The sequence below is a fragment of the Natrix helvetica genome (assembly GCF_964273705.1).
Source record: "Natrix helvetica genome assembly, chromosome: 1".
Taxonomy (NCBI): domain Eukaryota; kingdom Metazoa; phylum Chordata; class Lepidosauria; order Squamata; family Natricidae; genus Natrix; species Natrix helvetica.
The window spans coordinates 124,062,729-124,076,709 of record NC_138548.1 but is presented as its reverse complement, the minus strand read 5'-3'; the positions used below and the strand labels follow the sequence as shown (position 1 = coordinate 124,076,709).

At 41.4% G+C, this 13,981-nt stretch overlaps 2 protein-coding genes across 2 annotated transcripts in view; both read left to right on the top strand.

Annotated features, from left to right (window-relative positions):
* Window positions 1-13,981, top strand: part of ACY3 (aminoacylase 3) — a 322,364-nt gene that overhangs the window by 243,989 nt on the left and 64,394 nt on the right. The gene's annotated exons all lie outside the window — the stretch shown is intronic.
* Window positions 1-13,981, top strand: part of CLCF1 (cardiotrophin like cytokine factor 1) — a 49,137-nt gene that overhangs the window by 3,465 nt on the left and 31,691 nt on the right. The gene's annotated exons all lie outside the window — the stretch shown is intronic.

Below are 13,981 nucleotides of genomic sequence, written 5' to 3'. Positions count from 1 at the left end.
TCTTGACAGCTTTGTGTTATTGAGCACCTGAACAAGGAAAACAACATAACTGAGGCTCTGTCAATGCATTTTGAATGAGACTTCAGTTTTAAGGGTGCATGTTCTCAGTGGCTTCCCACCCGCCTGGTCAAGTACTAAACTCTTGGGGATCGCCCAATTTCAATATTTTTAATGTTTTATATTGCTGCTTTGATCATGTAAGTAATCCAGAGTTACTTTGGAGAGATGGGCATATATAAGTTTAATAATAAATAATTATAATAAATAGAAAATCTTTCCTTCTAGCAGTGGTGGGGAAACCGTAAGTATAGTCTGATCCATAACCTAGGTGGCCAGGCTTAAGAACAGAATCTCTGCATACCCATCAGCAGGGCATCATAATGAATTGCAAACAAATGTCTAAAAGTGTCTATACTTTTGTATCTCCCAACCTTTGAAAACAAATTTCCTTTGCTTAGATATAAAAATGGGGGCAAAATGTATACCACATGGTTAAAACAGATGAGACTGCCAAAACTTAATAAACTGTTTCATGGGCCAGGTCTGACACATAATTAGGCACGCTCTGGGAAGAGGCCAATGCTTTTTCTATGAAGTACCTCCTGTGCTTTTTATTAATTCCATCAATGGGGTGACTAGCATGAACAGGAATGATGCCATGGCATTTACACAGAGAAAGCAGCTCACCTAGTCTTCAGATTTAGAGACAGCCAGATGTTCTCCTTATACCCGCATTTTCTGGGGTGTGTAGAGGTTCTGAAGACATTCTTGACAAAATCCAATTTGTAAAACCAATCTAGGAAAAGCTCAGTTCCCCTTCCAAGACCACAAGAAGTGTAACATGTCTACACAATAATTCTGTGGTCACAATTATTTTAGCTTCTTACAACCAAGATCAGGTTAAACCTTCACTTTTGCTGAAGCCCCCTGTATAGCCCAGGCACCTGCTAACTCTGGGAGCAAAGGTCCAGTATAAAAATCCTGATGACTAGTATAATTGTTCCTATCAAGCTCTCTGACAGTTTTCTTAATGATAGCCAAAAGAAGCCAGGATTATAAAAAGCCAGTTTCTTACAAGAAGAGATTCCTTGTTTCCTGAAAGTTTACTTTGTTCCTTCTTGGACAAATATCAATTGCAATATGTTAGGCCACCTGTGATCCATTTTTGTAGGTGAAATGTGATCCCTAAGGTGTCATCAAGGGGAGATGAATGTCAGGAAGACAAACAGCCTCAGGATGACAACATTGTTAAAACAACACTTGAAAGCTTTTAAAGTGCAGAGAGGCAGATCTGGCAAAGCCAAGCCAGAGGGTCCAAATGATAGGCGTTGGCTAAGTAGGCAAGGATGGGTGGCAGAGACAGAGGAAAGCCTATATCACAGGTAGGAACAGCAAATCTATATTAAGCTGGGTCATGGACAAGAGGCTACTTGGATGATAGCCCAGAAGATGTGGAACAATTAGTCACTGGAACTTAGTCAGAGAGAGATGTCTGAATCTTGAACAAAAAGCAACATGGTGCTTACCCTGACTATATATGGGAAAATCAAGCTCTTTTTTGACCACATTGAATTGCAGGCAACCGAGGAGGAGGACAATCTCACGAGGCCTTGAAGAGAAGCCAAGAGAACAGAACACAAAGGTGTGGGCAGGGGTGGGGGGAGGACATACAATTGTTTGAGTGTAGTAATAGTGACACAGGAGAACAGACAGGGAAAAGGAGCCCAGGAGAGAGGAGATTTCCATAGAAAGGAGATCAATGGGGAGCCCAAGGGAGAGGAAGGCAGGGAGTTGCTGGTGAGCTTGATCCCAAAAGAGGGGATTGAAGGGGTACTATTAGCTGTTTGGAGGAACACTCTAGAAAGGGGCTGGGACTTCTGCAGGACATCTGCAGAAAAAAGAAAAGAATGGGGCTTAAATGGTTAAATGAGTTTGGGCTGCAGAGAAGGACTCAACCCAACAGTCAAAGGTAAAGGCTCCCTTGATTTAGACTTCAGTCCTAGTGACCACATAGATAGACCATGTTGTTTTCTAGGTTGCAATACAATGAAGGTGGCCATTGCTTTCTTTCCATAAGTTTTCCCCCCCAAGCTAGGCTACCTCCTTGAGATTTCCTAGTGGTCTCCCATTGAAGAACTAACCAGGTTGATTTTGTTTAGGTTTTCTGAGATTGGTGATGGTTAGTTAAGTGCTACAACCTGTTGAGATCTACTCTAGAACAGCAAGGGCATTAAAACAATTCATTTTCTTCTGGAAACATTCTCAACTCTCTACAGTGAGTCCTTCAAGCTACAACATTTCATTTAGTGATTGTTCAAAGTTACAATATCCTTGAAAGAAGTGACATGACCATTTTTCACACCTACAACTGTTGTAGCATCCCCATAGCCATGTGATTTACAATCGGATACTTGACAACTGACTCGTATTTATGACAATTGCAGTGTCCAGGAGACATGTAATCGCTTTTTTGTGATCTTCTGACAAGCAAAATCAATGGAGAAACCAGATTTACTTAACAATCATGTTATAAATTTAACAACTGCAGTGATTCACTTATTATGGCAAAAAAACTCATAAAATGGGGCAAAACTCAACAAATTTTTCATTTAACAACATAAATTTGGGGCTGAATTGTGGTCATAAGTTGAGGACTACCAGTACTTCCAACTTACAGCAAGACAATTTCCTGCTTTTTAAAATGCAGTGAAATAGGTGTGTGAAGCCTCCATTTGCATTCTGCACCTATGAAGAAACCCATAGATTTTTAAAAGCAAAGCAGAATGAGGTAGAATCTGTAACTCAATGTTACCTCCTCCCTTTAAAAAGAAAAAAGGGAAAAAACTGTCTCCCTCAATCTATAGCTGGGATGGCGAACCTGTGGCACGTGTGCCACAAGTGGCACACGGAGCCATTTGTCAAGGCACGCAAGGCGTTGTCCTGTCAGCTGGCCAGCGCGCATGCACGCTCTGGCCAGCTGACTTCAGCCTTCTTTTGAGGCCATTTTTGCCCTCCGTAGGTTCCAGAGGCTTTATAGGAGCTTGGGGAGGGTGAAAACAGCCTCCCCGCCTCTGCCCAGAGGCCCTCTGGAGGCTTCAGGAGCTTCCCTGAAGTCTCCGGAGCCCCAAAAATGGGCCCTACGGGCAAAACGGAAATTCAGAAATGGATTTCCGGTTTGCTCGTAGGGCCGGTTTTAGCCCTCTGGAGCCTTCAGGGGCCTTCCGGAGGCTTCCCTGAAGGCTCCGGAGGACTAAAAACAGCCCTATTCCGGTTTGCTCATAGGGTCATTTTTGCCCTCCAGAGCCTTCAGGGAAGCCTCCGGAAGACCCCTGAAGGCTCCGGAGAACTAAATCCGGCCCTATGAGCAAACCAGAAGTCCATTCCTGAATTTCCAGTTTGCCCGTAGGGCTGGTTTTTTGCGCTCTGTAGGCTTCAGGAGCTTCCCTGAAGCCTCCGGAGGGCCTCCGGGGTGGCGGGGGAGGCTGTTTTTGCCCTCCCCAGGCTCCTATAAAACCTCTGGAGCCTGGGCGCGGCAAAAAAAGCATGCCAAAAATGGGGGGGAGTGCTGGTCATACGTGCATGCGCACTGGGGTCATGTACATTGCATTATGGGTGTGGCATGCCCGTGCACAACCCTCTGTGCTCCCCGCGCTTTTGGCACACGAGCCAAAAAAGGTTTGCCATCACTGATCTATAGCCTCTTCATCCCATCTGAAGGGCAGCTTGCTTTCCATAGAAACTAGAACACAAGGCATTTTCCCCTTAGTCTAATGTCTAGTCCACAGCATTGGTTTTATTCTTGATTTAAACCAGTGCTTCTCATCTTTGGGAACTTTTAAGATGTGTAGTCTTCGACTCCCAGAATGCCTTAGCCACCATGGCTCACTGGGGAATTCTGGGAGTTGAAGTCCACATCTTAAAGTTGCTAGATTGAGAAATACTGCTATAGACAGATCATGAAAAGGCTAGAGGTTTCTTATATTTAGCTTGTAATAATGGGAGGATCTATTCTATTTATTGCAAGCATGCTTGTGCATTCTTGTGCTCTGGCATACAACTACTTTGGTCAAAAGATGGTTATGATTTAGAATAGAATAGAATAAAAGAGTTGAAGGGACATTGGAGGTCTACTGGTCCAACCCCCTGCTTAGGTAGGAAACCCTATACCACTTCAGACAAATGGTTATCCAACACTTGTTAAAAACTTCCAGTGTTGGGGCATTCACAACTTCTGAGGCTAGTTGTTCCACTGATTAAATGTTCTAACTGTCAGGAAATTTCACCTTAGTTCTAAGTTGCTTCTCTCCTTGATTAGTTTCCACCCATTGCTTTGCCTGTTGGCTTTTCCATCTGTCTGTAATCTCTTCTGCGGATCTTCAGAGTTCATCTACAAATCCAGCTGTGAGTCCCTTTAAAAGCAGTTAGAATACCAGATTTTCTGTGAATGCTCTATGCTAGTTAGAAAGATTGCTAATGAAGATTTCCCCCAGCGTTCTTTGTGATCATAAAGTATCCTGCCATTCTTTTCGCAAGTACTTTGAAATTCCATGAGAAGTGGCTTCTCATGGGCTCCTGCCAACAGCTTAGTTTCTCCCAAGGAATTTGCAATAAGGAAAAAGGTCCATAAGCTGAAAAGGGATCAATTCGCCTTAATCTTCCAACTCTTGGAAAGTTTTCTGTCAGAAAAATCCAGAAAGCACCACTGACATTTCCATGTCAAAGAATCGGCTGCATCCCAAAAGGAAAACATCCAGAGATACCTCCAGCTCTTTGTATTGACTGCCCTGCTTCCCAGGCAGATATTTCGACTGGTTAAGTTCATCTGCGCTTGATCTAAGGGAGGCCATTACTGGCTCTTGTTTGCACATGCCTCAAGTAAGCAAACGGGCACTAGAATTTAAGTGTAGTAATTTCTGCTTTGGATTAATGAATAGTGGTTTTGTATCAAATCATATTGTACAAAGGGGCTTCTCCTCAGTGTGGCTTCTGTCCCTCCCTCCCCCTCCTGGCTTTGAGAAATTTGGGTTTTCCTCTTGCCCCGCCTTCTAGCCTTGATACTCTTGGAAGCTCACATCACCCTGTGGTTTTAGACTAAGCTGGTCAGATTTAGTTTCAGCACAGCTCAGCTCAATGTTTACTTCAGCTCCGCTGGCTTCTGCATTAAACTATAGAGAAAGGCACTTATGGAGCCTCCCTGCAAGAAAGCCTCTGCAGTCAACTAAACAGGGCCTCAATTTGTTACTGGGGCCGAGGACGGTTTTGAGGCTGTGCAGGCCTCTTCTACTCTGAGTTTACGCAAAGTAAATCCCTCTGAGATCAAGAAAGCTTACCTCCAAGCAAGCATTGGGAATGAGTTTTTATATACAGCAAAAGCAGCCATCAGAGAAGGCTTCAAAGAAACATCGCTGTACTCTCAATTGCTTCCCAATCCCTGAACTACTCTCTGTCCTTTGTTATCAGTCCGTGCTTCCAATCAATACTTCATTCCTAAGAATGCCTTGCTATAAAATCTGGTGCCAAAATCTGGTAACCCTTCACCACATGCAGCAATTGAAATAAAGTGTTTCCTTGCAGCGTTTCAACACATGGCTTGTTCTCTGCATGCTTGAGGTCTTTCATCCAGAACAGTTGCTTTCCTTCAATGGAAATCCATCATATGTCACACTGCAGGAAGCCTCTTGTTATACACAGAATGCGATGCTAAGCACACTGAGTAGAAGTAGGGCTGCAACCCTAGGCTCATTCTTCCCAGATTTAAGTCCCTACGGGGAGACTAACACTCAATAAAATGTAAAGCCTTGCAAGATACGTTCCACCGAAATTAGCATAATTTACCACTGAGTAAGCACACAATAGGAATAGCCTATGATTTCATGCCCAGTCTTTGGACCATGTGCAGAATGCTTCCTTTCATGTTCTGCAGGCCTACCGTCATGTTCTTATAGTCTCAGCAATTAGTATCTCGAGTATCCTTTCAGCATTGATCTGAAAGGTGCAGACGGAGAGGGAAAGGCGTTTGGCATTTTCTTTATATTGTAGAACTGGAACTGCCAATCTTCCTGACCTGCATCCGTATCTAAAATTATATTTGCATTATATAGCACTAACAATAGCACTTAGACTTATATACCGCTTCACAGTGCTTCACAGCCCTCTCTAAGTGGTTTACAGAGTCAGCCTATTGCTCCCAACAATCTGGGTCCCCATTTTACCGACCTCGGAAGGATGGAAGGCTGAGTCAACCTTGAGCCGGTCAGGATCGAACTGCCAGTCGGCAGAATCAGCCTGCAACACTGCATTGTAACCACTGCGCCACCACAGCTCCTATATACTGGTAGTCTAGACATGACCTTGTCAACTGTAATCCAGGAGTCCTGGGCACACTTGGTGGCCCTGCTTCACAAGTTTGAAGCTAAGAGATGTTTAGTTTCTTTGTTTTCAGTTGCAGATATGAGTCTAGTCAAAAATGATCTCTTCACAATCTTGTCTAACATAACTTGTTTTTCACTGTCAAGAAACTATAATGTAGCATCACATATTCTGTGGCATGGCACAATATTAAGAGCACACTTGTATAGCTCTAGTGCATCTGGCTTCTCTATTCTTTTCTGCCATTGTCTTTTGCATCATTGCTCTGCAAGGAAATTGGTGACGCTCAGCACATAGCTAAACAACTCCAACACTAACTTTGGTGTTATGTCACTTGGATTTGATCCTCCAAGCCTCAGTGCAGCGTTTCTCAACCTTGGCAGCTTGAAGATATGTTGAGTAGCTGGGGAATTCTAAAAGTTGAAATACACAACTTCAAGTTGCCAAAGTTGAGAAGCACTGCCTTAGCTTGCAATCTTTTCATCACCCTTTATTCATAAGAATGGCTGGCTCGGGAATTCTGGGAGTTGAAGTTCATAGGTTGTAAAGGGCCATAGTTGCCCAGTCCTTCTTTTTTTCTGACCTTGTTTGTTTTCACATCCCTTGCAACATTTCTCTGTTATGGGCACATTTCCCCTTCCCTGCAGCTGCTGATATGTAGGTGGTTATTAATGATCCTCCATTTGTTCATTGGCTGTAAATATAATATATTCACTAAGGTTGCAACCTTAGACATATTTACCAGGTAGCAGTTACCCTGGAATCAATAACCTTTCTTCCCTTATGTGATTAGAAAATTCTAAGTTTGATATAGAAGTTTGAAATCTGCTGGAAGATCTAATAAAGGCTTTCTTATTCCTAGTAGCATCCTGGCATATCTTCAATATGTTGTTGTTACATAAACAGATGGAAATACCTCCGTAGACCATATTAATCTACAGAAATCTTCTGTTCATCTAGGAATTTCCGGACATCTCATTCAGTTTTACACTTTTTCTGTTCCTTGTCACTATCCACTTTACCCACCTCTCCTGGAGCAAAACAGCTTACCTCAGAATGGAAAAATCCTTACAAAGCACAGCCTCCGTCTGGTTAATTTCACTGTTTTTCCCCCTTTCTTTGCATAGCCTTGACTCTGTCACTGATGCAAACAATCCTGTTGGCTGCTTGGGGCTCCCCAGTATCATCTGCAAACCCCTCATTTGCTCAGCCTACAACAACGTTGTGGGAACAAAACAGATGTAAGGACAATATGCATCTAATGGCAAACCATCTCATTCCAGCCCAATAGCTCTCTTTTGGGTTGGCCAAAAATTCACCAAATGAATGGACAAGTATTTTCTCAGTCTAGGGTCTGCAAAATGAGAGTAAATATAGACCACAGTGAAATATAGACCACAGTTGGTTGGTTTTGAAAGTGAAACTGGTAATAAAAGCATTTGGCCAATGCTGCTGATTCCCTGTAAGGGTGCAGATGCTAAAAACAGATGCTGTATCATTTGCAGTGTGCCATAGACAGATAGGAGATCCCCAAAAGACCCATTAGTAACAATCCACACACACACACACACACATATATGAATGAACATGGCTGATTGGTAAAAGTTTTGGGCACTCCAAGGGACTGTGCATGTGACACCTCTGTTGCATGAGCTGTATTGGATGATGCTTTGTTTGTAGGACCAATGCGAAGTCTTGGTTATCACCTTTAAAGCCCTTCATGGTATAGAACCAGAGGAACCATTTCATCTCAATTATATCAACCCATCCAACCCAATCAGGCAGGGGGGATATAGAATAGAATAGAATAGATAATAGAATAGAATAGAATTGAATTGAATAGCAGAGTTGGAAGGGACTTGGAGGTCTTCTAGTCCAACCTCCTGCTTAGACAGGAAACCCTACACCACTTCAGACAAATGGTTATCCAACACCTTGTTAAAAACTTCCAGTGTTGGAGCATTCACAACTTCTGGAGGCAAGTTGTTCCACTAATGAATTGCTCTAACTGTCAGGATGATACAGACCGCATCAGTTATAGAATTTCACCTGGTAATATCTAGGAAAAGAGCCTTCTCTGCTGTTGTCCTACCCTATGGAATATCACATCCCCAGATATGAGTTTGCCCCCCACTTCATTCTTTTGGCCTTGTAAGTGTTAAAACCAGAGACTATTAAGACTATCTCTGCCAATTGGCATGAGGTGTATGTGTGTGTTGAAAAATAAACAACCCTCAGGCTGGCTGGTGGCTTGAGAGCTCTTCCTCTGAATTTTTAACTTTTTAATTTGTCTTTTAACTTTGGTTTTATTTCATTCTTCATTCTGTTTTATTTGTGTTTTTAAGTTGATTTCTTTCATATGGTTTTATCACCTATATCTGAAATCGCCCAGAATTGCTTGGATAGTGAGATGTGCAGTGTCTATATTTGATAAACAAATAAAAGATTATGCATTGCTCATACTATAATAATCATTGATGGCATATTGATCTTTATTCCATCTTCATGAACTTTTCTTAAAGTAATACCAAAATGTTTGCAGAGCTGGCATTTGAATTTAAGATATGCAGGACAGAACTATTCCCCAACTGGCCAAGGGACATTGGACATTTTATACTGCTAGGTTCCTTTTGGCTCTTAGAGAAATCCTTGCATTATACTCTGTACAAACAAGCATATTTCTGAGGTTTCTTTGCAACCATTATATATTAAAAACACACTTTGAATCAAGCAGAGAAGGGTAAGTATAAACAACATTGATGAACTATGTTTTTATTGCTAGCCGTTTGTAAATGAATCTTTTTCTCACCTAAGATTATCCTGGAAACTGCCGAAAAGTGATAACCTTTCTTTCAGTGTGCCACGCTTGTAGCTCATCCTAAATTTTCCAAAATAATCTTTGACCTATTTGGAAGGCTTCAGGCTGGGAAAGGATGTACTACGTTCTAAATTGGAAGCCTTCTTTATTAAGACATCAGGCCTTCAACGCACTATGCTACAGAAAATAGGATTAGAACGAAAACTTTTAGCATGCTGTAATGATTTTGTTCAGTGAAGATTAAAGAGTGCTAGTAATTTGTCTTGCATCAGTAGAATTTGTTCCAAGAAGTACAATTTCCTTCTTAAAGTTCAGTTTCTGTTACAGTAGAACCTCTGGTCACAAACACTTCTGACCACAACCAAATAGGGTTCCGACCAAAAAATTCACTTCTTTTTTTTTTGCGGCCAATTGCCCCTTCCATGCCATTTTTATTGTAAGTGCCAAATTTCCAAAATTAGGTTTGGGTCATGACTAAATCAGGTTGCGACCAGAGTTATGGAACGAATTATGGTCGTGACCAGAGGTTCTACTGTATGCCTCTATCTCATATATACTTAGTCCTCACTTAACGACTGGTTGTATTGCAGCAGTTCTAAGTTATGATGCCTGAAAGACTGGTGCTTTACAGTCTGTAAAACCATCCATCATGCGATTCTCTCCCACCCCCTTTGTAGTCATATGACCAAATATTGGACAGGTCAACTTTATGACCCATTGCAGCAGCATTCCACAGTAATGTGATTGTGATTCACAATTGGTTTTTCTGGTTTCTGATAATTTTTGCTGCTTTCTGACAAAAATGCTCATTCAGATGAACGGGTTTGCTTAATATGAAAAAGGCCAGAAATTACTTCTAGTCACATGGGTGTCCTGATTTACAACCATAATGACTTACAACCATAATGCTGGGCTCAAATATGGTACAAAGTCAAAGTCTACTAACATAAATTGATTGACTCCATTTTAACCTTGCCTCTCCCTTTTCCTTTCCAACTATCTATGTGCACACTGAAACATCCTTCTGATCACTCTGATTATTCTCCAATAAATTTATTTAACCCACTTATGGAACAGAAGTAGAAGGATAAGCATTTTGAAGGTATGACTGTCACTTCTCCTTTATAGGAAAAAAAAAACGTTCTGTTTGGTGGATTATATAACTTCCATACAACTTTATATATTTTGTATAACTTTGTTATACGTTCTTATACATTTTATACAACACAGTTTTCAATAACTGTGGGTTTATGTTTCCAGCACATTGAAGGCACCTGCTTTTTACAAAAGACCTTGGGTAAATTGGGTGACTATCCGCTTTAGACTTGGTCAAGTTCAAGTTACACTTAATTGATAAACGTTTTGAGGAACAAGCCAGAGGGCAACATGTGAATCCTAGTTCTACTTCTTACTGTCATATTTTATGCCCTCTGCATAATTTGTATTAGATTAATTAAATCCATCTCTGCTGAATGGAAAAGTGCTCAATTGCTGTTAATCAGGGTACTGGTGTAGTAGTTGCCCACTGAACTCCAATCATGGTCAAGACACAATTTTCTCCACCCTGGCAATATTTTTTCAGTTATGTCACCCTTTACCAACTACAATTCTAACCAGCAAGGCCTGGCTGGTGTAGGTGAACAATCCAATCCTGGGTCTCATTTTCCCTTGCATTCTTGTTTGACAAACACTTTGTACAGATGCAAAATTATTTTTCATCTGGCTATGGAAGGCAGGGGGAGATCTTCTCTGTAGGATGCGGGTAAAAACATAAACCTGTATCAATGCACTACTATAAGTGCTCTCGCCAACCTTAACAACGCTTCTGTCAGAACATGTAGAGTTGGAGTGGCTAAGATTACACACATGTAGATCCACTCGTTCTTTTTTTTATTAGAGCCACCAAATGGGGCCAGGTGCAAAAAACGTTGAATAAAAGGGATTAAATGAACTCCGTAGAGCTTCTAGTGCTTCTGTCTATAAATACCCATTCCCAATTTCCCCAGGCTTTCTTTATTTTAAGGGAAGGGATTTTGCAATTGAAATTGTACAAGAGTCAGAAATGCTACTCATCTATGGTAAAGCTCTCAGATCCAGCTGCACCTTTAGTATACTGGACGTACGATTAAGCTGCTAGCCTGCCATCCCCAAAAGGGAAAACAACTTACAAAAGAAAATACAAATTTTCTTCTAACTATCCACACATAGAGTTTACATTGTAGAATAATTTTTCTGTTTCATATATCCATGGACAACCAACACAAACTAAAAACATGTACACTTGTTTAAAGATAATTCCCCTTTGCCTTCCAGCCAACATTAGCAGCATCCCCTTAAGCAGACAAAGAGTTTGAGAGGCAGCACTGTCCGGTGTGTAAGTAGTACTTAGGCTGAAGTCCTATCCATGAAGCGTCTTGTATCATAACTGTCATGCAGGCTAGGATTCTATATTGATGGCAAAGAGGCAGGTAGCATAGTGACATAAGGTTAGGAAAATCGGCAGGAAGAGCCACACAAAATGAATCATGCTACAATTCCTTTGCTTTTGCTATGCTGGAACAGAAAGCAACAATATGTACTCCCATACCATTAAAGTTAGGTTGTGGGCATGATATTGACAATTGCTCGCAGTTGATAGTAAGTGTGTTTGAATTCTGTTGGAATTGCTTCACAGCAAAACATGTAGAAGTTTGGTCCGTAGATTTTACAGAAGAGACTTGATTTGTTATTCCAAGTGATGTGTTGTTTTCACCCTGCTCGAGTTGTTTGTTGCATCCTGGCTTAAGCCAAGAGTTCAAAAGGTAAAAAAACACTTTAGGCAGATTCTCAGCTGTAATGCCTCAAAGATGTCTTCCACAGCTATCATTGCATATTGTACGAATACTGGTAGTCCTCATCCTTACAACAGCTGATTTAGTGACCGTTCAAAGTTACAACATCCCTGGAAAAAAGCAATTTATGACTGTTTTTCATATTTGCGACCATTGCCGCAGCCTCATGGTCACACATGATCAAAATTTGGACACATGGCAACTGGCTCATATCTCTGATGGTTGCAGTATCCCAGAGTCATGCAATCACCTTTGCTACCTTCTGATGAGCAAAGTCAATGGGGAAGCCAGAGTCACTTAACAACCGTGTTACTAACTTTCCAAATGCAGTCATTCACTTAACAACTGTGGCAAGAAATGGGGAGAAACTCCCTTGTCAACTGTCTTGCTGAGCAACAGAAATTTTGGGCTCAATTGTGATCATAAGTGAAGGGCTACCTGTATAACGGGAGTGTTCTTATGTTAAACTACTTTAAGTGCAAAATGTATATGCCATTGGCTCACATATGAAAAACACACTACCAACAGGAAGAGGCAACCACACAGAATGTAATCCCCTTCCCATTTTCTCCCCACCCAGCTCTTCTCTAAAGTGGGTAAGATTATGCATATATTGGAGTGGGATTAGATTGGAATGTAAAGGCTTAGAATTTATAAACTAGTATATGGTTTCAAAGGTTGCTAATTGCTATCTTGCGCATGAAACCTTTATTTGATTTTCTTAAGAGTATTTAGGATTCTTTTTGTTAAGTTCTCACTAAAAAGGAAGGAACATTCTTCCTAAACTTTGTCTTGTCTATTCTCTATATGAGATCTCCTATCCCATACACTGAAGCAAATGGAAACCAAATCCCATCAAGTCCCCAAAGTCAGTTTCTGCCCTGAATTTATCATGACTTATCCACAGAGCACTCTGAACCCTCAGTAATCACCACAGGTGGGAACTGAGAAGAAAGGTATTGTTAAACCTTAATCTGACATTATTATCTACTGGTAATTCCAAATTTAATTAGTGCCCAATTCTGTCCTCTTAGTCCAGTCTGCCCTTCTCTTTCAGCTCCAAGTGGCTTTATTTGAGAATGGAAATTTATAACTACTTTTCACTCACTTGGGACCAAGCCAAGCAAAAAAGGTACCCTTCCTTTAGGATAATCATGGTGTGGAACCACAGAATCATGATGATTTTGAAGGCTATTTAATGCAACCACCTTCTCAAACTAGAGCGTCTTCATGACTACTTGCTCTAGCACAAGGGTGTCAAACTTGTGACGACATGTGACGTATCGCTTTAGCACAGGGGTATCAAACTCATGACACGTGACATATTGCAACTTTCCCCCCTTGGCTAAAATGGGTGGGTGTGGCCAGTGCGTGATGCATCTGGCCCGCGGGGTGCAACTTTGACACCTCTGCTCTAGCATCAGTAGAAGTCTGTCCAGCTTCTGCTTGAAGGGAAAACTTTCCTGTGTATCCTTGTGGAATTGGCTCCGTGTATAGCATCCCCTTGATCTATTAAACTAGTAACTGTCAAAATAATAGATGTGGTTAATCTGGCATAATTTGTTAGTGCCAGACCTTGCTGGCTCCTGTTAATTGTAGCATGCTTATCCAAGTGTTGATAAACAGGCAGTGCTATTTAAAAAATTTTTTAAAGACTTTGCTCAACTTTGCTCAATATACTGTAGCTGTCAAATCTGTACTTTCCCAAGTCCTCCTTCTTCCCCTCCTTGAAGATACAGACATCTGCTCTCTTTCATGGGGGGCCTTACCAGGATGCCAGGAATTCTCAAAAAATACTGAGAGTGGTTCTGCAATACTTCTGCCAGTTCCTTTGGTACCCTGAGATGTAATCCATCTGGTCCAGGAGTCTTGAATTAGGTAAACCTGTCTATGCTAAGCTGCAATTTCCTTCTCTTCCCCATCTCTTCTTACAGAAGAATGATCAGCTAGGGGTCCATTTAAA